Here is a 25087-nt window from a genome sequence, read left to right on the forward strand (position 1 = left end):
GTTGGTAGCTGATAGATCCCTGGGAAACATCCACATCCAGGTGGAAGAAGGGAGAGAAACTGCACAAGGGAAGTTATGCTGGGAAGATGTCCCTGAGAGAGGGGAGTGCTTCCAGAAAGGGGTGGTGTAAACATCTCAAAGGACGTGACAATGAAGAGTGACAAGACCAGATTCAACTAAAAGGCCATGTGACCTTAGAAAGAGCAACTTTCTAAGGGATTCAGGGCAGGATGTCAGAGTATAGCTGGAAGGTGAGAGGGATTCAGGGTGACAATGGACTGGACTTAATTCCCCAGGTGGACTGTGACACTTTCTAGTTCCAGAATTTACTTTCAATCTCTTTCATCTTGATTGAATTAAATAGAATTCATGCCAACTTAGGAGTAATAAGGATTCTTTATTGGACTTTGTTGTTGGGTTATGGACGTTGTTGCAGAAAATACACAGAACTGGAGTCAGAAGAACTACGTTAGGATCCAAGGGTCCCTTATTTTGTTGACTGTGTGATCTTGGGCAGGATATTTATCAAATCTGGCTTCTTTTCTTATTTAAAAAATGGAGGTTATAGTGATACTTCTCCAGATTGTGAGGTTCACAGGAGATATATGTGACTAGGCTTTGAAAACTATAAAGAATGATATCAGCATAAGGTTAAAAAGAACTGTCGTGTAATGCTCAGGAATCGTCACAATATTATATTTTGGTGGATAGATGGGAATATATCAGGTAAGATTATACTTGGCTGTAAAAAACACAAGACTCAACTATTATAACTTGAACACATAGGAGTTTTTCTCACCTGACAAGAAGTCAGAGGAAAGTTCAGCCACTTACGGATGTCATCTAGGGCCTCAGCTCCTTTTACGTTCCCGCTCCGCCATCCTGAAGTAAGTGGCTTTTTTTTCGAGGTTGCAAGATGGCTGCTGTACCTCCAGGCATCGTATCTATGTCCTAAGAGAGAAGAAATGGGGGAAGGAGGACTAGCGAGTGTCAAAGGGGCATGCCATCTGAATCTGACTTTTTTTTTTTTTTTTGCGGTACGCGGGCCTCTCACTGTTGTGGCGTCTCCCGTTGCGGAGCACAGGCTCCGGACGCGCAGGCTCAGCGGCCATGGCTCACGGGCCCAGCCGCTCCGCAGCATGTGGGATCTTCCCGGACCGGGGCACGAACCCGCGTCCCCTGCATCGGCAGGCGGACTCTCAACCACTGCGCCACTAAGGAAGCCCCTGAATCTGACTTTTTCTTAAAGAGTCTTTGTGGAAGCTGACCTCTGCTTTCTGCATGCCAACCTCACTGTCCAGAACTGGGTTTCATAGCCATCTCTAGCTACAAAGGAGTCCGGGATGGTGATATTGGAGGCTTCCAGTTTCTTTAGCTGAGGAAGGCAAGGGAGAAGGGGCTTGTCAATGGCTTTTGGAAGCCAATGTGCAGTGTCCACCACAGAGCAGAGCTCACCCTGCCAATGGAACTTTGATGTGAGGAAGGGGATGGAGGGATGTGGCAGTGGGTATGATGCTCAGGAGGGCAACTTGACAGTGACCAAACAGCAGGGCTCTGGGCCCTCTGTGGCTTGGACCAAAACATCTTGGCTGTCTTCCACCGAGAGGCCCAGCCCCAAGGCTTGGCTCTTTTTGGCAATCAGCCCTAACCAACTGCCACCAAAGGGGTAAACGCATTCCAAGTCCTCGAGTCTCTGCTGCACTGTAACGTGGTTAGAACCACACCCCCACCTGGGCTAACAGGAAGCTCACTGGAGTTGTGTTGTTTTCGTGATGATTTGTGGTTATCTGTGCTCATTCTCCTTAATGGGGAGTTGAATACCTACACACTTACGTTATCCAACTGTACAAGCAATTTGCATCCCCTGCATGTCATTTTTCAGTTCATTCTCCAGTCTTTGGAAACAATGTAGGATAAGGCATTACACTCTCTTTCTCTCCACTCTTCAAAGATGGCCTTTAAACCAAGCCATTTCCCTAAACCCCTTCAGCTAGATGGAGAAACAGATGACCATTAGAATCCAGACCTAGAAAACTCTACCTGGGTCAACACCCAGCATGGGCACCATCCGCTTGCTCACTCCTGGGAGCGTGGGGGAAACAGAGAAGATCCAGACTCACCCTGAGGATGGTGTCCGTCATGGAGGAGACAGTTGTTCTTAACTAAGGCAATTTCCAGTCCAGACCAGCAGATGGATCACAACCACATTTAAGAAAAAAAATTAAAAGCAATTTAAAAAAGTATGAATAAGAGCTATTGTAAACGGCTCAAACTCTGTACGTAAGCAATGAAGTAAGATGAACTGACTGGTACTGAGTTGGAAAAGCTGTACAGAGGCAGGGAGTGTGGAAAATAATTTAATAAAGCGAAACTTTTTTTCATGCACCCACTCCCAAAGAAGAAATGGAAAAGTTGTTAGGGTGTGGACCAGGGCTTCTAATTAGCTGCTCTGTTCTTCCTGGACCAGGGCTTCTAATTAGCTGCTCTGTTATCCCCTTTCTTGCCCTAGCACCTTCCTGGCACTTAGTGTCCCCTGAAGGTACTTGGTCGAAGGAGAAGTCTCCCCACCCACCCCCAGCACCTGACCTCCCAGCCGGCTCAGACCAGGGGAGGAGTGAGGAGAAACCCACCCACCTCCTAGGTCACCACTCCTGCCTCCTTGACCCTTACATGTTTGCAAAACAGAGGGAGCCCTGAGAAGGCTCCTCGCCAGCGTTGGAAACAGCTACCCTCATTGTCTGCCTTGCCCTGCCGGCTGCGCTCTCCCTTCCTCCCTCCCCTGCTCTCTGTCTGAAAGTGTGAAAATTACAAATCCCAAGGAACTGCAATCAGAACTCTACCTAGGGAAAATTCAGAGTATCCTTGCCATAAATATCCCGCTCCAAGACGCCTGACGTCAGAGCGGGGCGGGCGGGCGCGGGGCCGGCCCAGGGGGAGCGGCGAGGTTTCGGTCGGAAGACTGCGAACTCAGTTCAGCGCGGAGCCGGCGCGGCGGGCGGCGGGCGCGCAGCCGGGCGCGGGGCTGCGGGAGCGGCGGACGCGCCATGGGCGCCCCGGGGTAAGTGCGGCCGTCCGGCTCTCCTCCCTGCTTCGCGTCCGGGGGCGGGGAGACCGCGGGAGACTTTCCGGGGCACTCCTCCACTTCTCTCCCCCTCTACTTTCTTTCCGACGCTGAAAGGGGATTGGAAAGGCAGCGGCTCCACGGGCTGCCTGTTTTGTTTCTCCAAAGTGCTTGCAGGAGCCGCCGAGGATACTTGAGTGGGGCTCCCCGGGCCTGCGTGCGTGTCTGCGCCGATGGGTGTGATTTGCGTGTCTGTCTGGATGGGCACATCTGGACACAGGAAATGTCTTTGGAAAACTTAAAAAAAAAAGTTTGTGGCTTTGAAATCTGATTCCTTGTTGTCACAAGTGGACGGACATAGCCGGTGCCCCCCAAACGGACAACTTTTTGGTGGCGGCTTTTCCCGGTTCCTTCGGGTGATTTAACTCTTTAAAGCCCCCGGCTCCCACTTGCAAGCCTGGCTCCTGGCCAGCAGGCTGGGCAGAGGGAGCGGGGAGGTTCTTGCTCTCAGAAGCAGTGGGACTTGGGAGAGGGAAGGAGCATCCCAGGAGAGGGGTCCTGAGTGGGGAATCCCAGCACCTGCGACTGCTGCCCATCCATCCGCCTGCTGTGGCCCTGACAGCGCCAGGCATTGCAGCTTTGACTTAACCGCGAAGGAAGGATCTGGTCTGGAGACAGGTAATTGCAAAGGGAAGGAGGAGGAGGTGGTGGCCAGGACCGAGGCTCCGTGTCCAGCCCTGCCGGAGAGTGGAATGGACGTGTCTGCCACATGTGCCCACTGTGGGGGCCGTTGAGGGTTTTCTGGGAGCGCCCTGGTGCCCCAAACAAGATGCAAGCTCGTAACATAAAGAAACATGTCTGAGCTGTGGGGTGGAGGAAGGGGAGTGGTGGGGGAGAGGGAGAGAGATTTTTATCAAAATTGAACACAGATTTTTGAGGTCTGGGCTTGATTTAACTCTTCTCTCTCTGCCTTGGCCACTTTTCCACAGTCCTGTGGTGGATTTGCAAAGTTCCTGGGAAGGTGGGAAGGTGGGAAGGGAAAAAACAAAAACAAAAAAAACACACCTCTCCAGGAAAGAGGCCCTGGAGATTTTCCTTAAAGCCTACGAGGGAAAGAGAGCAGCTTCCCATCTTTAAATAGTTTCAAGTTTTGAGTTGCTCCCCGCCTTTCCGAGTTTGGTGTCGGATTTCTCTGAAAAGTTGGCAGAAGGAGGGAATGGATTTCCCCTAGGTCGTAGAGGGGGAATTGTGCCCTACTGAGTGTAGGCGGACGCGGGGCTGCATGGATCCACCAGCCCTGGGTTGCCCAGTGCACGCACTGGATGTCAATCGTTGTTCCACAAAGAGAGCCCTTTCAGCTTCATCCCGCGTCTCTGGCTTTGTATTTTGCAGCAGAACCAACCTACAATGTTTGGGTGGGGGGAAGATTACTGGACTCTCCCTGTGTCCTAGAAGAAAGGAGAGAATAACAATAGAGGGACAGGGAGGAAATCTGGATACAGAAAGGACCCACAGGAAGTCGAAGATTTGGGAAGGATTTTAGAAATTATACAAATTGACCCCTAGGGAAGAGCTATAAAAGACTGAGCAGACAGCAATGTCAGCTATAGACTCCTTTAACTTCAGGAGTCTGTCTTCATCTTGAGTGCAGAGAAGAAGAAGGAGATCGCGCTAAGGGCCGTATAAACAAAAGTGCGTGTGCATGGGTAGCGGGGTACCCGCGAGATGCACGTGTAGGCGCTTGTTTCTGTATTGGTGACTGCGTGGGGGTGGTCGTGGCCTCAGGCCTGGAAGTGTAAACGGGCTATTTCTCAGTTGCTCTGGGAGCTGCATCGACCCCCATCTCTCCCTTTTTTTAAAAACAACAACAACAACTGTGCTATGATTGTCGTGTTCCCTGGTGGTTGCATGCTGCGGCTCCTAACTCCTAGCTGAGTTTACAGAGCTTTTCGACCAGACCCTCAGATGCGAAGGGAATACTCGTGCCCCCATCAGGACAAAAAGAGGAGAGAAACTTCTCCTGGGCCTTAGAACTGAGAAGAGAGTCAGGAGTTCAGGAAGGGGGAGGGTGTGAGGGGGGTGACCAGTAGAAAGGCCGGTGGAGGTGGAGGTTTTTAGTTTTGGTGAGTGTAGGGGAGGTTGAAAGACGACTGCTTTCTGTGGGAAAATGTCCCCTCCCCAGTCTTCTTTCCCAACCCCCTGTCCCCAAAGTGTTTTGACACAAAACAGGTTAAACTTTTGCCATTACTGAAGATCCCTGGATCCAGAGGTAAAGAAGAGGGTGGGGCGAAGCATAGGCGGTCAGGAGGGTGCAAAGATCGTCAGTAGGCCCAAGCTGGCGTCTTTCTTACAGTGCAGCTGATGGAAGTAATGATTTAAATATTCCCACTCATTCCCACCATGTGCAGATAGAAGGCTGAGTACCCAGGGGTGGAGGGGACCCATCCGGGAATCTAGGGTGGTCTCTTGTCCCAGCACAGGACGCCTCGGGGACAGCTGAGGGTGAGATCTGGGCTCTCAACTCTTTCATCACCCTCTCTGGAGGGTCAGTGGAATCCTGACCCTTTTGAGTTTGCTCCGGGGAACATTTCACCAACTTCAGACCAGGGACGGATTCTCAGGCCGCTGACTCTTGGGCTGATATGGAAGCCTGCTCACTGGCCCGTCTATCAGCTCAAGCTTCTGGCCCACGCTTTGGTCATCTCTGAGATCAGAATGCGTAGGGTGCATTCTCAGGCTCTCCAGAAGGCCCAAGGGGCAGAGGCACCTGACAGAAAGAGCCACTTGGGGGATGTCCTTGGCTTTGACAGCAGATGACCCTCTGAACATCCACAGCCAGAGTCTCTGTGTTCAGGGACTCTGTGTCCTTCAGCTCTGCATTTCAAATGCAGCCTGGACCACAGGAAGAGCACAGACATCAGAGCAGTCTGCCCTGGGAGAGAGCTAGTAACCTGGGATACGTTACTTATTCTGTCTGAGCTTAAGCGTCAGTTGATATTTACCTCACGAGGTTGTCACAAACATGATATTTATGCAAAGGGACTAAAACAGAGCTAGGAATGTTGTAGACCCTTCATAAAGGGAATCCCATAAATTTTATTTTCCAGTTTTTTAGCCATCAGGAGCCCGTGTGGTTTGGAAAGGACCTCTTGCCAAATCTGGCTACGTATTTTCCATTATTGAAGGCCGTTGGGTGGAGTTTCTAGGGCTCAGGTCACCCTTACTTCCTCCCTCTAGAAACATCGGCTAGTGGGGATTATCCGGGAGCGTGGCCGGTTCGTTAACCTGAGGGGCGGGAGAGGGCACGAGGCATCCTGGATATCTGGTCTGGAAACCACTCCTGAATCTGATGGGTTGTAAAACTGGAAGCTTTCGCCATCTGTAAACATCTTGGTGGGCAGTGGCTGGGGAGGCTGCCCCCTCCCACATCGACACGCTGTCTGGTGGTGTGGCGTGGCTGGTCCAAAGGACAGAAAGAGCATCTGATGTGGAGAGAGCAGCTGCAGGTTCTCTTGGCCCATCTCAGAGCTTCTAAGTTATCCTTCAAGTTGACATTTAAGACTTTGAAGATCGCATTTGTTTCTGCTTTGTCCAAACTCTCTCTTTAACCATGGCCTGGGATGACTTTGCAGCTTTTAAGAGGCTCAGCCAGTGGCCAGCTTCTCTTGAGATGGCCCAGATTGGGGGTCGGTGAATTCCTCACTCCTGGCACCATCTGTTTCTCCAGACTCACTCCTCACATTTTTTCTGGTTTGTTTGTTTTCTTGTTTCATTATGAGGTTTTAAAACTGCACCATCCAAACGCTGTGCAGTGAGGAAATGCCTTTTCTTTCGACCCGTGGACCATCATGCTAGTGCTGGGCGAGACTTGTCAGACTATGGGCGTTAGCAGGTGTGTGGAGTTCTTTCTGGGTCTCCCCCTCAAAAGAAAAGAAAAGAAAAGAAAGAAACCTGGGAAAAAGAAACTCGAGGGAGTTTGGTAGCTCTTTGAATCCTGGCTGAAGAGGAGCTAAATTATTTGTAGGATGCCCCACGGGTCTGTGCAAAGAGCTTCAGAATCAGCAAGACCCAGGTTTGAGTTCCGGAACCGTCGGGTCACAAGCTGTTCAGCCTCTGAGTCTTCTTCATCTGTCAAATGAGAACGAGAGGTGTTCTCACATCCCAGGGTTGTTCTGAAGATGAAATGGAATAATATATGGGAAGAACCTAGCACACTGATCAGTGCTCAGCAAAATGGTAATGTCCTTCCCTTTTTAGTTCTAAGCCCATGAAAGTACATGGGTTGGGACATTTGTCCATGAGTCAGAGTAAATAAGCCACTTATTCAAGGCTTCACAACAGTGCTTAAAGCTCAGCTATCCCTGCCTGGAGATGGAGACCTTCACTATAAAAGTGGGGCAGAGATCTGCACTCCCCATGCCAGACAAATGGCAGTCCCATGCGATGCTCTACTAGAACAAAGGAAAGACCGCCAGGTCACTTACCCATAAACCTGGGCTATTAGTGAGCTACGCATAGAGCTTGCTTTAGAAATCCCAAACACTGTCTTGGTCCAAAGAATTGAGGTCAAAACAGAGGAGGGAAACCACTGAGGTAGGACCCAGCATTAAAACTGAAAAATAATGGCACGATGACAATAATACCTGACATTTGTATAGCAGGCTGCAGGTTGAAAAGCACGTGGCCTCATTTCATCCTCATAACAATCCTATGAGATGCGTGTTATCCACATTTTACAGCTCAAACTGGGGGCTTAAAAGACTTACCCTCCCAGGGAGATCAGCTCGGTGCTTTGTGACCACCTAGAGGGGTGGGATAGGGAGGGTGAGAGGGAGACGCAAGAGGGAGGGGATGTGGGGATATATGTATAGGTATAGCTGATTCACTTTGCTATACAGCAGAAACTAACACCACATTGTAAAGCAATTATACTCCAATAAAGATGTTTAAAAAAATCATCTTCACCTTTCAAAAAAAAAAAAGACTTCCCCTATTTCACACAGTAAGTGGAAGAAGCAGGAGGTAAGCAGCTACCCAAGCGGTGTCTCAACCCCTCACCTGGGAAGCTTGTAAAATTATCAGTGCCTGGACCCCCACCCCCACCCCAGGCCAATTAAATTAGAATCTCTAGGGCGGGGGCGGGGGGGGGGGGCCCAGGCACTGATTGTTCTACAAGTGCCCCAGGTGATGTGAAGGGTAAGTTGAGAGCCACAGGTCTAAGGGAATCGTGAAGAGGACCAAGGTGAGGAAGCAGGGTATCGAGCACAGGTGAAACAAACAACCAAATCATTGCTAGGATTTAAGCTCCATGAGGGTGGAGACTTGCGTGGTTCTCTCTCTACCCAGAACCTAGAAGGTGCTGGGCGTAAGGTAGACACTCGGTGAACGCTGGCTGAAGGAATGAACAAACTACTCTAGATGGGGAGCCGACAATTTCGCAGCGAAGTCCAGCCTGTCGCCTTGTCATGTAAGTAAACAGGCCTTGTATGTTATTGGCATGTAGCCATGGCGTTTCTTTATGTGTTGTCCGCGGCTGCTTTCATGTGAAAAGGGTGGAGTTGAGTGTTGAAACAGAGGCTGTGTAGTTCGCAGAGCTGAAAATATTTACTGTCTGGCCCTTTAACAGAAAAAGTTTGATGGCTCCTGCCCTGGTTCTCAGAGTGACCAGAGCAAGGGTAGCGTAGGGAGGGCTGTTACAGCCTGGTGGTCAAGCATACGGATTCCAGAATCAGACAGACGTGTGTTTGAACCCTGTCTCTGCCGCTTACCTGTTGTAAGACCTTGCATATTATTTCACCTCTCTGAGCCTCAGTTTTCTCATCTGAAAAATGGGGAGGATAATAAGTAATACCGACCTCACAGGATGGTTGCGAAGATTGCCAGCCCCTGGCCTAGAGTAAGCATTCAACAGACGGTAGCTAACCCACCTGTGATGGCTGTGGTTGTAGTTCCTGGCAACTACCCAGTCTGAAGGAAAACTAAAGTCAGAATCGAATCTAAATCTGGTGTCATGAACAGAATGAAGGATGTGGCAGGAAAAATAATCAGTCGGTAAGTTGGTGGGAGGGAGAAGGATTGACGTGAGGCTTTCGAGGTAAAGGGGGTCTTTTTTTTTTTTTTGTGCGGTATGCGGGCCTCTCACTGTTGTGGCCTCTCCCGTTGCGGAGCACAGGCTCCGGATGCGCAGGCTCAGCGGCCATGGCTTACGGGCCCAGCCGCTCCGCGGCATGTGGGATCTTCCCGGACCGGGGCACGAACCCGTGTCCCCTGCGTCGGCAGGCGGACTCCCAACCACTGCGCCACCAGGGAAAGACAACACAGGTCAGGCCCCCCGACGTGTGAGTGAGGTGCTGTTTGGCTGACGGCTGTGTCAGCCAGTGACGCCCATCATCCCTCAAGGGTTAACTTAGGCTTTATTGCACTGAGTCTAGTCACAAGCATGTCCCACCTCTACGCCCTTGGTTGTAGTTCGTTCTACGTGAAAGGCCCTCCCCCAGTCCTCATATTCCTGGGCTACTTGTCCTGCCAGGCTTGCTCAGGGGGCCCCTTTGCTCCCAAGCTCCCTTAGCAAGCCTCCCCGCCCCCCCAGTCACCCCTCCCTCCTCCCTCCCACAAACTTAAACTGCAGCTCTGACGTAACATCTAACGCGCTGCATCACAGTCAAGGCAGGACGGAGTCTCTGTCTTCTGAACGTTTGGAGCGCATTAAAGCCAAATTGCATTGTAGAAGCCACACCTGGTAGCCAAACAGTGTCAATTAAGCCCTTGGTTCAACTCAGTGACAGCTGAGTTAACTCTTGGGGAATCCATCCGGGACTTGCCCAGGAGCAAATCCCCATAGCCAGCCAGATAGAGAAGGGGGTCCAGCTTGTAGACTCCGTGGGTCCTTTGTGTCCTCATCCCTCCGCGCTACGGTGGCTCCTGCCCTCTGGAACACCTCTCCTAAGGAGTAGCCAGGGACAGGGAAAGAGGGAAGAAACCTGAAACCGACTCTTTGACTTCTTGTCAGCAGATGTGGTGAGCAGTTGGGTTTTGGCTTCTCTGGGCTTTTCATGTCTATGTGCCAAAATAATTGTGAGTTGGCTTGGTGTGGTCAGCTTTCATTAGCACGGTAACAGAGCGAGGCATGGTCACAGATAATCGCAAACAGCAGATAATTCACAGCATTTCCATCCAGATACATAATTCGGTGTTGTATAATTTTTATGGATTTTAGTGGCAGATTTATGTTGGTGGCAAATATATGTTGTATATGGAATAATATTAAAATTGTTATTTTCTAATTATTAAGGAGAAGGCATAGAAGAATCTCAGCCTTAAATTAAATATTCCCTTTGAGCGATCCCAGACGGACAATTAGGAACTGATTTCTAAAGGGGAGGGAAGAGAGGGAATGAAATAGTATTTTTATAGAGCTCCCCGCTATGCACATGGCACTGTGTCGATAATTTTTTAAAATAATTTTTAAAAATGTATTCTTTATTTGATTTTTCAAAATTATGACAGTAATTCTCACTTGCTTAAACACATGAATCAATATCATGCAGAGATACAGAAAGACAAATGGAAAACGAATAGCATCTCCACACCCTGGGAATTAATGTTGATAGTCTAGAGTTAATCATTCCCTATCTTTTCCTTTGTTCATACAGATACTACAGGTGTGTATACATGTACGGTGGAGTCTTGTCTGAGTGTTTTTCACCGAGATGGAATCTGTGTACATTACTCTGCAGTATACTTCTCTTCCCTTTGACCATTTATCAAGGTTGTCCCTACGATGGATGGAACTCTATTTTTTTCTGATTTCTTTATGCCTAGACACACACAGCTCTATATATCAGTATTTGAGGTCATGCCGTTCTTGTAGCGAGGTTCAATTTTTTTTTATCAGTCAGTTGTTAAACGTGGTTTCATCCTGGGTGATCACCGGTTTGGGTCCCTGAGTCTGACATACCAAGCATCTGTCGCCAGGAGAACTGAGTGGTGGATGTACCTAGTCTGTGACCATCCTGGCTGTGGCTGCATGCTGTGTGTGGCCCTTGTTTGTCCCCTAGGGAAGCTGTTGAGCGTCAGGCCCTGTGACTGCCCCCTCCTTCTCATCCGATTCAGTCTTCCCTCCTTGGGTCTCCTCAGTCGCTGCCTATGTAGGAAGAGCAGCAGGAAATACCAAAGATGGATACGTTGGACTGGAGAACAGTGTTGATGGAGCAAGTCAGGCAGTGCGGGGTAATGGTCGGGTGTGTGGACCCTGCGCTCAGATCAGCGCACTGCACCCCCCGACCCCGCAGGACTGAGTCCCAGCGGCAGGCAGTGCTGGCAGTGGCCAGCCCTCTTTGGAATTGCCTTCGCGGAAGAGAACCGCCCCAGCGGCAGTCTCTCTACAGGGTCACCTGCATTCAGTGACCAGTGGGGCCCCTCTGCCCCAATGTGGGGAAATTCTAAAGGGCATCCCAGCTTCAGGGCTCCCCAGGGGGCCGGCTGAGGCCTTCCCTGAGGCCGCCTGGCAGCTGTACTTCTCCCTCTGCCCACTGCTACCTCCTACCCGAACCTCCCACCCATGAGCGATTGATTCCAAGAACGCTTCCTACCTGCCCCAGAAGTTTTACTTATTTTCCGTGAAACTGTTTTGGAAGAGTCCGTTGTTTTCCAGATACTTGGTGGTGGCTATGTCAGAATATGAAAAAGTGCGTTTTTTCCTTGTGCTCTATTTTGTGTGTTTTCTAGGTGCGATCCCGCTGATTTCTCTACAGATAGAGTTGTTCCTAACTGGGAAGGCTGAGCAGATATTTTGATTTTATTGCCAAATTTGTATTTGCCCCTGCTCCCTCCCCCAAACCCCCAATGCCAGGCTGAGAGGTGTGGGCGTATCAGGGTTGGAAGCGTGACCAGATGGCTTTGTTGGCATCCTGCCTGGAGACGGGCTGGACAAGTTGCCCTTTGGGAATTCCTCTCTATCTTACCAGTGCTTCTGCTATATAAAGGGGGTGGTCTCAGGGGGCTCTTCTGACCCACTGGGAGCCACCTTCCTGCCTGTATAGGTATTCACATCATGCCTGCCTGGGTCTCTGCCGGATCTGATTCGTCCTTACGGGGGTGTTTGTTTCTTACTGCTTTGTCCCAAGCAAGGGAGGTCTTTGGTGCTGCGTACTGAACATTCCACCTTCCAGATTCTGTACACTGATCGGCTGCCTGAGTGCCAAAGCAAAGCTTGCCCGCATGATGGATTCCCGATGGGCCAGACTTGGGGACACAGACTCACAGCTGACGTCTGACGCCGTTCCTGGGCATCAGTGTCAACACTCCCTCCCTCCCTTCCTCTCAGACACCACAGCCCCCAGCCTCAAGTTCCCCTGATCAGGCAGCGAGGGGAGGGAGTGATTCCAGGTCAGTGGGAAGATCCCTCAGTATCTCCACAGTGCCAGAGGCAGCTTTGAAGTTCATCTGAAGCAAATTCAGAGTTTCTGTGGACTTTGGGCAGTGGACTTTGGGCAGTAGAAAGGCCAAGCCATTTTAACTCTTCTTTTCCTTTTTTTTTTTTTTTAAATCTCCATCAATATATTTATCAGTCTGTTCCCTATCATGTGACATTGGGCTGGCAGCTGCCCAGAGAGAGCTAGGAATTGCCTCTGCCTTTCTGAGACACTGAGTTGATAATTTACCATTACCACTGCCCTGAACAGAGGTGATGTTATTGATGTCTGTGGGCTGCCTGCATGGAAGCTGGGACTTATAGCTGATAAACAGACCAGACTTCTGAGTAGAAAGCTGTGGGTCGGAGCGTAGGCACTGGCTTCAGATTCTGGCTCCACTACATGATAGCGGTGTGGCCTTGCGTGAGTTACTTCATCTCTCTGTGCCTTCATTTCCTTATCTGTAAAATGGCTTGTTATGAAGATAAAGTTAATGCATGATTTGGTAAAAAGAAAAAAATGGTACTTGAAACCATGGCTGTCGCAGAGTAAGTACTAGGAAGTGTTAGTGATGATGATGATGGAGATGATGATGGAGAACAGGGACCCAGCCTCATGAGCTCTGTTGGCCCTGCATCCTGCACGATGCTCGGCCCAGAGCTGGGGCCCGATGAGCATTTATCAAGTAAAATATGCCACTGCCTTTTTCCAGGTGTCTACTGCCTGCTTAGTCTGATCAACTCTCTACCAAAAAAATATGTTTTACATTTAGAATGTTTATTTCATTTAAAATTTTTATTGAAGTTCGACATGATTCAGAAAATACAGCTTATAAGCATATAGCTCAATGGGTTTTCACACCTGTTTAACCAGCATCTAGATCAAGAAACACAACATTCCAAAGCTCCCACCTCCCCCATCCCGAGAAGTCCCTTGTGTCCCCTTCCGGTTACTCCCCTTCCATAATCCTAACTTCTAACAGTAAAGATTACTTTTGCCTGTTCTTGAACTTCAAGTAGATGGAATCGTACAGCGTGGACTCATTTATGTGTGCCTCCTTTTGCCCGGCATGATGTGTCGATGACTCCTTCCCATTGTTGTGTAGTATTCCATTATGGGACTATCTACACTTTATCCACTCTTCAGCTGGTGAGCATTTGGGTGGTTTCCAGGTTTGGGGCTGTTGTGAATAGGCCTTGCTGTGAACACTCGTGCACTTGTTCACGGGTAAAGAGAGGAATGCTTCTCTGTTGGTGTGTTCCTGGAAGTGGAACAGCTGGAACCTAGGGAATGCATGTGTTCAGCTTTGGGAGATATTGCCAAACAGCTTTATAGAGTGGCTGTACCATGTTTTCCACTTTCTGTAAAGACGAAGAAGGCGTTCTAACTTGGTAGCGTAGGGGCTTGAGGCCTGGTAATATCCTGGGCTTCCTGAAATGTGCATATCCTCCAAACTCTTGGTATCTGAGAGCTCACATGTTCTAGAAATCCTCGGGGTGGGGTGGGGTGGGGTGGGGGTAGGCATATCCTTTTTACCAGGCACTGTACTAGGTGTTTCACTTATACTCCTTCACCAAATCCTCGTAACCATCCCATGAGCTGAGATTGGTGTTATTAATCCCTCTTACAGATGAGGAAACAGGCTCAGAGCAATTGAGTGAGATACCTAAGATCCTACAGGAAGAAACTGTCAGAGGATGTAAAACAGGTGTACCTGCATCTAAAGCCATTTTAGGATCTGACGGTGAATCATTTTGGCTTTGGTGCTGACACCGGAGAGAAACACAGACCCCCTAGAACCTGTACCAGCTGTGGGTGGTGGCTATGAGGAGACGTTCTGTGAGATGGAGCAGAAATAAGGCAACTCAGTGACCTTGGGAGGTCAAATTGTTTTCCTGCCCAGGGACAGCTGGAGAAAGTCATAACTTTCCTGGAATGCAAGGGCGACCATGTCATTTGCTGTGTAAACCAGCACTCTTTCAAGAGTGAAAGGCCACTAACTGGATAGGACGCTGGGAAGCAGGCGTGAATTGGGACTGTCCCAGCTTTGCTCACCCCCCTGGAAGTCTGAGCGGGCATCCCTCTCCTGGTCAGTGGGCTGTACAGGTTCTTTTTAACCCTTTCAGAACACTGTCTCTCTGGACTCTGCCCTCATGTGACGTACTTCTAGTCTCTGTTTATCTTAAAAATGAGTCTGGTTTTCTTCTTCCCCTCTACACAACATTCCCCACTCAGATGGGGCTCTGACAAGGTGAGCTTCCTTTAACAGATCCTGTTACCACTGAGATGCATTTGCCAACGGACTAGAAGCTTCTAGAAGTCTAGGGCTGTGCCATAGTCACTGTGGTATCTGTGGCACTTAGCCGGGTGACAGACACAGAGTTAGCACTCCAGGAATATTTGACTGTGTGTGACATTTATCCATGTGCTTGTTCGTTCATTCATTCATCGTTCATAAAACCAGAGCTTAGTTTAGATTCTATCCTCTTTTTTTGATCTGACGCCTATTCCATTGGTCCAGAAAGAAAAGTCAGTTGTGCGTGTGTGTGTGTGTGTGTGTGCGTGCACACAAAGGACAAAGAATAAAAGGGATCAACTTAATGAGTAGCAAACGCATCATGGAATTTGATGTCAGGATCTAGCTTTGAATTTCAGCCATCCACTAATGAGCTGCACTGGCTTAGATAAGCGATGTAGCAATTTAGCATTTCTGAGCCTCGGTTTCAGCCATTGTGCAGTGGGAACGACAGTAATGCCTGGGGTAGAGGAGTGAAGTATCTCTATGATGCAGGGTATAGGGAACGTGCTCAGTACACTGTGAAGTGCTGTATAATTCCTAGCTGTTAGTGGTTGTGGTGGTTCAACAGCTATTTGAGAAGCACCAGTGGGAGGCGCTGTGTGCTGAGGCAGGTCCTGTGGAGCGCATCCCCCGTGAGCAAAATCTACCCCCCCTCCAGGGTCTCGGGTCTCTCGGTGAGGCATCAGCGCATACGTGGCAACGCCACGTGGCTGGGAGCTTTTATTAATAAATGAGGAAGGAATCAGCAAATTCTTCAAGGTCTTAGGGATTTGATGTGGGTGTCAGAGATAAGGATGCAAAGGATAATTAATTTCTCATTAAGCCCACAGCTGCATTTTCACCAGAGCGACAGCAAGAAGCATTTAAGGGCTTATGTGTGTCCTGCAGTGTCTCTGGTATAGTGTGGTGGCTTCTTGTGCCGATTTCTGGGGTCAAACTGCTGGGATGCAAGTTCAGATTCCACCCTTTATTAGAATGGTAGCCTTGGGCAGGTATTTATCCTCCCTGAGATTCAGTTTCCTCATCTGTAAAATGGTGATAGTAATAGTTCCTACCTCCAAATGAGGAACAAAGTAAGACTTGTAAAGTACTTAGCGCAGTGCCTAGAGCACAGTATGTACTCCATAAACCTATGTTATCATTGGCCAAATAATTTGTTTTCCATGGAATACGAGGTACTGTATGGTGCTGATGCAATACATAGAGAAAGGAAGATTGTTTTGCGATGGGAGATGATGTCAGGGAAGGCTTCGTGGAAAAGAGGCATCCCCAAGGTTGGCTTCTTTTACACCCGGAGCAAAAAGGCAAAAAGTTTATGTCCATGATTACTCTGTTCTTAAAGCTCAGAGAAGAAGATTGAGCGTGGAAGAAATTCCTTTCCTTAAGACACATAAGTTGAATGCCTACTGGAACTTTGAAGTTGAATACCGTGTGTTCCCTGCCCTCATGCACTTCCAAACTGGTTCATCCATCCTTGTGCCAGGGACAGGGGATATTAAGATGAGTCCTCCAAATACTAACGGTGTTGTCGAGGAAGGATCTAAAAGTGAAGAATACTATCCCATGTCATCAGTGCCGTGAGTGGGAGATGCTCAAAGTTGAGAAACTTAGATTCCATTTAAGAGTGTTTGGGAATGTGAAGAAGTTATGGAATCTCCTTCCCAGTTTCTGTTGTGATGATAGGATGGTAAATACATGGTGCTTCCTGCAGCAGGAGGATGGACAAATGGTTCCTGGGGTTCCTTTGGTGCGTCTGTGATGTCCAGATAGTTGTGTGTCTTACAGGTAAAGGGCACAATGAACACACTCTGAACTTTTCCTAGACAGTGTTGACAGGGTCTACAGAAATGCATTTCTTACGTTGCCCAGGGATTGTTGGCATTTTTGTTTCATGGGCTTCATCTCTAATGTTATGACTCATTTAAAAAATCTCTATCTCAAAGCCAGTTTGCAAGAGGAAGTCTTCCCTCTGGCTCCGGCCACAGCCCCTCCTCCCTCTCCAAGTTTCCTAGTGAAGAAGTGAAGAAATACTATCCAACTTGTTCAAACTTTTATAAATTAAAAGAAAAATTCTTTTGGTTCTTCAAAGCATGCAAATGCAATTCTAAGACTGCAGTGATGCTATAGAATAGTAAACAAGTGAACAAATGTTCAACCTGACTCGGAATCAGGGAATTACCGTAAACTGAAGTCTTAAGGAGACAGCCATTTCACACTCATCAGAATGCCGCCCCCCACCCCCGCTGCCAAATTATACTCCTCCCATTGTATATAGAGCCAAAGACAACTCCCATTCACTAATGGTAGGAATTAAATTGGTACGGACACTTTGGGGAGCTATTGGCACAATCCAGTAAAGTTGAAGATATACTTACCCTACGACGCAGTGATTTCATTCCTATGTAAGTCTAGAGAAACTCTAATACATGTGAAAAAAAAAAAGACATGTTCAGGAATATTCATGATGGCATGTTTTCTTTAAGAGCTAGAAAACTACCCAAATGTCTCTCATCAACCAGAAGACTGATTACGTCATTTGATTTGTATGTACAATGGAATACTGCGGACTACAGTGAAAAATGAATAGACTGTGCTATAGGGATATAACCCCAGAAACAATATGAAGTGGAAAAAGCACGTTGCGGAAGAATGCCATTGCTATTAAATCATACAAAATGATATGCTTTTATTTACACATGTTTACCTGTGTAATTAAAGTGTAAAAAAACCATTATTTTGGAATAACCACCAAATTCAGAGAAGTAGCTCCCCCTAGGGAAGACAGGAAGGAAGACCAGGGAGGGGTACGCAGGGCTTCCGTTTGTATCTGCGGTATTTTATTGCTTGCGATGGCTACACACGTTTCTTATCTACATTTTGTAGAGGGGTAAAATATTTTCTAATTGAAAACAAGGTGATTTCTAAAACTGGGCACAAACTCCTGCTCCATCCCCTCTGCCTGTTGGCAGACACACTGTAGAGTGACTGTGAAACTGCTCTCCATCTGCTCCAGGTCCATACGGGAAATTTTAGGTAGATGTGATCGTCTTCAAATGGAACGTTCTCCAAACATCTATACGGACCCCGTATGCACACGGTATTCACTGGTTTTTGACCTAAAAATCTTGACCTATTTTTTTCTGACTTGTGGGTTTGCTGGGATCATATTTTGATATGTTGGTAGAGATGCAGAACAGGGCCATAGTAATAGAAACCAAACAGCAGCTCTCTGGCTCATTCTCTAGCAAACTGCTGGAGCCTCCTCTCATCCCATCTCTCTCTTGGGAGTTCCTGGGATCCCTTGCTGGTGCTGGCAGGTGACCACGGCCACAATCCTCACATCCCTTTGATAAGGACGTGGGACCAACATTCTCAAGTATTTCTGACTGCCTGGGTTGGGGAGGGGGAAGAATCTCCCTCTCTGCGGGCTTCCCTGGTGGCGCAGTGGTTGAGAGTCCGCCTGCCGATGCAGGGGACACGGCTCGTGCCCCGGTCCGGGAAGATCCCACATGCCGCGGAGCGGCTGCGCCCGTGAGCCATGGCCGCTGGGCCTGCGCATCCGGAGCCTGTGCTCCGCAACGGGAGAGGCCGCAACAGTGAGAGGCCCGTGTACCACAAAAAAAAAAAAAAAAAAAAAAAAAAAAGAATCTCCGTCTCTGCACCATAACTGCCTGGTTTCAAATGAAGGTCTCTATCCCTTCTGAGTTCCATCCATTCAGCCCTGGCTCTGTTGCTCTTACAAACATCCTCAAGTGGGAAAGCACCCACCACTGGCACCTGCTTCACTTTCTTTTACTTGACAATGAAGCCCTGCTGACTTCTTCCCTAGGTGCCTGTTGAAATGCAGCCCATCCATCTCTTTTATGTGCCCTCCTCTTTTCCGCAGCCCCCTCTCCCTTGGAATCTGGTCCGGAGCTCAATCCCAGTGACACACACCGTGTTGGCCTTGAGTGCCTTGTCCTGTGTTGTGCAGCCTCTGTCCTTGACCGTGACCGTGAGCCTCAATGCTCAGTGGTTCTGCACCAGTGAGCCCCCTTCTCTGGCTTGCGTGGTGCTCGCACTGGGGGCTGAAGCTGGGGGTGGCTTTCCTCTCTGCCTGCGGCTTATTTATACATCATATAATTCACCTTCATTAAATGGGAGAAAGTTGCACCAAACTGGGACTTCGGGGAGCAAATCCCAGGTACATGGTTGCTCTGAGAATGGACACTGTAGTCCATAGCAGGCTCTGGGCAGGAGATAGCTGGCACTCCCCAAAGAACTGAACTGATAAGAACGTAATGAGAGGGCTATTTGCAGAGAGATGAAGGGCTGAGGAGATGGTGAGGCCCCCAGGAGCCGACAACAGCAGGAAGCTCTTAGTACTGTTACTCCTGCAGGGGCGGGGGGAGGACTGGTGTTATCAGAGCCCTGTGGCAGCCGGAGCTGAGGAGGAAGGGCTGCCTGGCTGGAGCTGTGGCCCTAGAGGAACACAGCCCCTGCCAGAGCCATGGCTTAGCAGAGGGACAGTAAAGGAATAACACCTGAGATCTCTCTCCTCCCACCCTCCAATCCCCTGCTGTTGCTTCCCACTGGTCGAGTCCCACTGAGCAGCAGAAGCCCAGGAAGCTGGGTGATGCATTCTGGAGAGGCCAACCTTCCCATTCCCCCCCAGGGTGGGATCTTGGCAGAGAAGGGCAGGGAATGGAGGCAGAGGGGCAAGCAGAGAATAGGCAGCACCTTGTATATTCCTATGTGATGTGCAGTCATCATGTAACTAGAAAGACCAGGTGTAATGAGAAGTCCCCTGTGATTCAACCTGTACTAGCATTCGGGCGGTTTGGGCTATGGTTTGGGGGACTGGTTGACCCCTGGCTTAGATGGGTAAGCGAGGAAGGAGGTCTGGGAGGGAAAGGAACTGAGATTCGTGGTTATGGGTCATGGACTTCGTTCTGTGCTTTGAAAAGGAAGATGATTTGAATGAGACTCAGGGATTGCTGTTTATCGTGCTCCAGGTAGTTCCCATACCTTAAAATGACTGAGCTTGGTGGTGGCAGGTTGTGGTCTTGAGACCTGTTCCGAGCCCAACCCAAGTGACACACACCACGTTGGTCTTGAGTGCCCTGATGGACACGCATGTGAGGCCGAGGCCGCCCTTAGCTGGAGCTAATCTTCCCGGAGTTTTCCTCCTGGCTCCACTTTCATCCGCATCACTCATTACCCTCGCCCTGAGGTTCCCCTGAACACATCTCACCTGTGAAGGCTGTGATCAATGTCAGAGAGGGAGCCTTGATCGAATGACCCTAATTGCAGAGACATGGTCTCTAAACACTGTGGCAAGGTACAGAGAAAGGAGAAAATAACATATCTGAACTCATAGGGGTACAGGGCCTGCCCTGGAGAATTCCCAATGCAGCATGTACGTGCCAAAGATAAGGGGCACCTGCAAAGCAACATATCGAGAGAAAGTTCACAATATACGAACAAAATGTGTACTTGGTAAAGAAGGGTAGGAGAATAGAGCCATTGAAGTTGGTGGGCTTTGGTAGCAGAGAGAGTAATAGCCCTCTGACCTTGCCTAAACAGTTGACATCTCTCAGCAGGCCTCAGTTTCCTCATCTGTAAAATGGGCAAACTAAAGGTCTATTTCTCATTAGACAGCTGCAGGGGTTACATGGGAACATGATGTGAAGCACAGGGCCTAGCACACAGTAAAGGTTGGCTATTATCAACATCATTATTATTCCTGAAGGTGAATGCCAGTCACCACTTGGAAAGAGGAGTGAGGATTCCAAGATTCCAGAAGACTTGGCACCCCCTTGTGTCTTTTAATTGACCTAGTTCATTGCCCTATTCCAGCCAACCTCACAGGCCTCAGTTCTTTGACTCCCAATCATGTCCCGTCAAGGGTGACATGGGTGCTTGTGGACCTGTCCATCAGCTTGGTCCCCTCTAGGTGGAGAATCGTGAAATGTTCAGGAGGAAAAGTATGGAGGGTCATCTTGTCTCGCATTTCCCAAACCGCATTTGCTAAACCACTGGGTTCCCACAGTGGCCCTGGGAAGAAAGTTCTGTGGTTAAAGAAGTTGAAGCAGCCCTTCCATCTTTGCTCTTCTTTCTCTCACGGAGCTACAATGCTCAGAGAAGCACTGCAGTCAAAAACTGGTTTCACATTGTTTAAGCTAGTACTCTCTCAATTTATTTATCTAAAGAGGACTTTTTCCATGGGACACCCCACAGGACTAGTGTTTTCAGGTGTATATCGGTTATAATTTGTGTTCAGCTACACGGTACAGAAGCCCAACTACATGGTACAGAAGCTTAACTAGGGTTCTTTACTTTTCTCATTTTTAGGACAGCAGATGCAGTCCTGAGTTGGCAGAGTGCCACCACAGTACCATGAGGAACCCAGGCTCCCTCTATGTCTCTACTTCAGCCTTCCTTAGAATGAGATTTTTGCCTTTGTGCTCACTGCCTCTTGGTTACAAGATGGCTGCATCACCACTAGCTTCACATCTGCATTCCAGGCAGGAAGAAAGAGAAGGACAAAGCACAAAAAGTGCATGTCAGCTAATTGTTTCTCTTTAACAAGCTTTTCTGAAATGCTTTTAACAAGCTTTTTTTTAACCTCTAGAAACTGGTTAAAACTGTGCTAAGGAGAGACTTCAAACTAAAAGGGAGTCTGGGGGGCTTCCCTGGTGGCACAGTGGTTGAGAGTCTGCCTGCCGATGCAGGGGACACGGGTTCATGCCCCGGTCCGGGAAGATCCCACATGCCCCGGAGCGGCTGGGCCCGTGAGCCTTGGCCGCTGAGCCTGCGCATCCGGAGCCTGTGCTCCGCAACGGGAGAGGCCACAACAGTGAGAGGCTCGCGTACCGCAAAAAAAAAAAAAAAAAAAAAAAAAGGGGAGTCTGGGGGAAGCTAAAAGATTTTTAAATGGGCATTTTGCTACCTCAAACCAAAGCAGAGACCTCTTAGTATGGAAGAAGGAAAGAATTAACATTAGGTGGGCAATTTGCATCATGTGCCATGTTCATTGATCAAACCTTTGCTTCTCTCTTCAGTGGGTCGAATCTAAAAGCATCCCATGCAGAAGAAATAAAAACAAAGCAAGCAAAGAAACCAACCAACCTTTGTAATCAATAGAAAACACACATTCTAAGCAACAAGGCACTTAGGCCCACAGACTCATTGGGAAGATGCTGTTGGTGCCCCGTGCAGGTCTTGGGGCTGCCGTGGGTATTCCAGCTAATGGCTCACACCTGTGGGGACTGCCCTGGGGTTATTGAACCCCCTCACCCCGAGGTGCCTGGGGATTACATCATGCTTACCCCACCCTCTCCTGCATCCTGTGGCCAGTGACTAACTGGCGAAAAGGTACAAAGGCCCCACTCCCTTGTTCCAAGCGGGGGCGGGGGGGCAAATGTGGCAGTGCCCTTCCTTCTCCAGAGCTCCCCACAGGATCAGGCTGAAGCTAGACGTCTCCTAAAACCACATTCTCACCAGATCCTTCCCCTGCCCTCTCTTCTTTCCCTCATTCCCTTCCTGGTTTCTCCTGAGAGCACGGCCTCAGTACATGACATATATATGAATCTCTGCTGTCTCAGGCTCTACTTCCAGGAAACTAGATCTAAGGTGTCCTGGGTCAAGCAGGGGGCGGGGGTCTGTGTGGTCTTCACTTCCTTCTAAGGGATTTGGTGTAAAACCTGTCCCCTCGGTCCTGTTTGTGGCCACTTTGACTTAGCCTGGGTGCCGTGGGGACAGCTCTGCATTTCACCTTGGTGATGGCTGTTGGGGGACAGCATCTTTGCAAATCCTGTCAAATATGTTTGGGGAGAACTCAGTGCAGGGCACTCAGCAGGCAGAGTCTAGCACTGTTATCTTCTCAAGGCAGATATTCTTAGAAACAATGATTTGCATTCTTAAGCCCACGAACTGTTTGAAAGGACTTGTCATGTGTGGTGTGTGTGTGCGCGCACGCGCGCGCGATTTTCCATCTTGTGGCAATGGCAGTGGGGTATTTATAGCTGGATCTACAGGGCCATTCTCACATGGCTAAAGAAAATGAAAACCTCATGTGGATTTTGTTTTGTTCACCCCCCCGCCCCCACCCCCACTGCCTTTGCCATTGCAGACTCTCGGGTTCTTAAACCCTTGTTGTTGTAACCAGAGCCGCGCGGAGTATCGCTGCAATGGTGAGGTTATGTAAATTTACTATTTCAGGCAAAAGCGCCGGTTCTGCCCCAGTTAGGCCTAAGAGGGGACATTTGGGGTGAGCTTGCGGGTGACCCTAAGTGGCAGCCCCACCCGTCACCACTCTCTCTAGAAAGTCTCCCCGGATTAACTCTGTGGAATGTGGATTCCCCAGGTCACCCCATGATCCCTCTGCGCATATGAGCTCCTTGGAAAGACAACTATTTTCTTTCCCCCTTGTGTTTTCGGTATTCTTAAGCCTTTCATGTCTGTGTTTTGCCTTCTTGGTTAGACAGAAAACACCCCGGGGGCCTGGTCTGTTTGCCCAGGTTAGTCTGAGCCTTTGGCAGCAGCTGTATGGGGAGCTTGGGGTGGGCGTGGCAAAGGCTGAGGCCCCTGCTTCCTCCAGATGGATGAGGAACTCCTGGGGTTCTCTGGGCAGCAAGGTCGGGGTGTTGACCTGATCTCTACGGAGAGGCCAGAGTGCTTCCTGACCATTTCAGCTGAGAAGGCCAAGGGACCCAGGACCCCTGTAGACCGTCTACCATTTCTTTCTGGTGACCTGGAACCCACACATTAGCACTTTGGATTAAAGCAGCTGGGGCTGCAGAGGGTCTGCGCTGTGGCCTGGGGAGGGGTGCACGGCCCTAACCTGCCAGAACATTCGAAGCACCCGAGGGGCGTACGATGGAGGGCGCTTAGTAAGCTTAGCTGCCGTGACCCCGGGAGCTGAGTCTTCTCACTGCCTGGCCATCCCCAGGGCTGTCAGGCCTCCTGCAGCTGGCCCACTGCACGGAGAGCTTTATAAACTCCCACTCATTAATCTCTCCATCAGCTGAAGGCCTACTGCGTGCCAAGCACTGGGCTGAGCACTTGCACGCTTCAACACACCTCATTCTCATAAGACTTGCAAAGTGGGTGTTATCCCATTTTACAGAAGAGAAAACCGAGGTTCTAAGAGTTTAGGCACCTTGCCTGAAGCCACGTAGATAGGTAGAGGCACAGAGGGCCTGTCTCCAAGAATCACGCCCTCTGTACCGCACCCTTATACGTCGTAACCATCTCCTTTCTCCATGAGCTGAATAACCAACTGTGACTTCCACCGTCCTGTGACTCTGTACCATCAACAAGCATTATTCTGTATTCCCCACCCTGCCTTGGTAGGCTTCTAGTCGCAGAGTGGACGGTGCCTTCTGATCTGGGGGTCAGTGGGGAGCTTCTGGAGAGCCTGTGCCTTGAACCCTCAGGTCCTGCACCTCCATCCTGCTGCCCTCCTCTGCCGTGCACACACCACCCCCTCTTTTCCTGCGTCCCTCCTCTTTCCACTCCTGTGAGTTCTAGAGGGTTTCCAGCCCTAGGGTAGAGCCAGCAATTCATTAGTCTTTGTCCTGTTTCCAAGAATCCCAGATATACAAGAATTCCTCATTGAAAAGTCAGGCATTCTTGGGGAAAGTGTGTGTCACCGAGAGAGAGAGATTCCTCACATTGGGAAATGAGATCCCAGGCCAGTCCAGGAAAATAACTGTGGATTTCAGAGCCAGATGGAAGTGGATTGGCTCTGCCTGACACCCCATCCCCCGGCTACCCACCCCTCACAAACCACATCTGGGGAATTTGCCTTCCCAGTTCATCTGAGGGCATTTACCGGATGACATTTTCCTCCGGATACAGAAGGGAGGAAGAGGTGGATTGGGGTGCGTGTGTGTGTGTGTGTACACATAGATCTTCTCACCTGCAGGTCTCTTTCTGTGCAGTTCCTCTTGGCGTGAGCCACTCACCTCATGCAGAACAATCTAGTGAGTTTTGGTTGGGGGGAGTGGATCCCAGGATACAGAATGGCAGACAATGAGTTCAGCTGGTCATCTCCTTCTACTTTGGGGCAGCTCTGCCTACCAGGGTGTCTCAGGTCAGTGCAAGGAAAGGTGCTCAAGGACACTGAGAAAGGAACCTCTCATGACTACACATTCACAGGCTAGAAATAGAGGAGAAGAGGCAGCGTGTGAGCAGAGGGCGGAGCAGCTGCAGAGTGGGATATAATCAAGAAAAGCTTTAGAAGGATATGAAGGTAAAATACACACACACACACACACACACACACACACACATACACACATACACACAAAACCTTCCCTCCTTGATTAT

General features: G+C 49.3%; 1 protein-coding gene across 5 annotated transcripts in view; it reads left to right on the forward strand.

Moving 5' to 3' along the window:
• The first annotated feature begins 2982 nt into the window (after positions 1-2982).
• Positions 2983-25087, forward strand: part of DAAM2 (dishevelled associated activator of morphogenesis 2) — a 113731-nt gene continuing 91626 nt past the window's right edge. For 2 of the 5 annotated variants that reach the window (XR_009542947.1, XM_060162793.1), the window contains exon 1: positions 7973-8528. The gene's annotated coding sequence lies outside the window, so the exon portion shown is untranslated. Of the gene's footprint in view, positions 3059-3151; positions 3740-7972; positions 8529-8867; positions 9113-25087 lie in introns of those variants that run through there. The other 3 variants (XM_060162795.1, XM_060162794.1, XM_060162800.1) reach the window with 3 other exon arrangements.

Source organism: Lagenorhynchus albirostris, chromosome 10, assembly GCF_949774975.1.
Source record: "Lagenorhynchus albirostris chromosome 10, mLagAlb1.1, whole genome shotgun sequence".
In the NCBI taxonomy this organism is placed as follows: Eukaryota; Metazoa; Chordata; class Mammalia; order Artiodactyla; family Delphinidae; genus Lagenorhynchus; species Lagenorhynchus albirostris.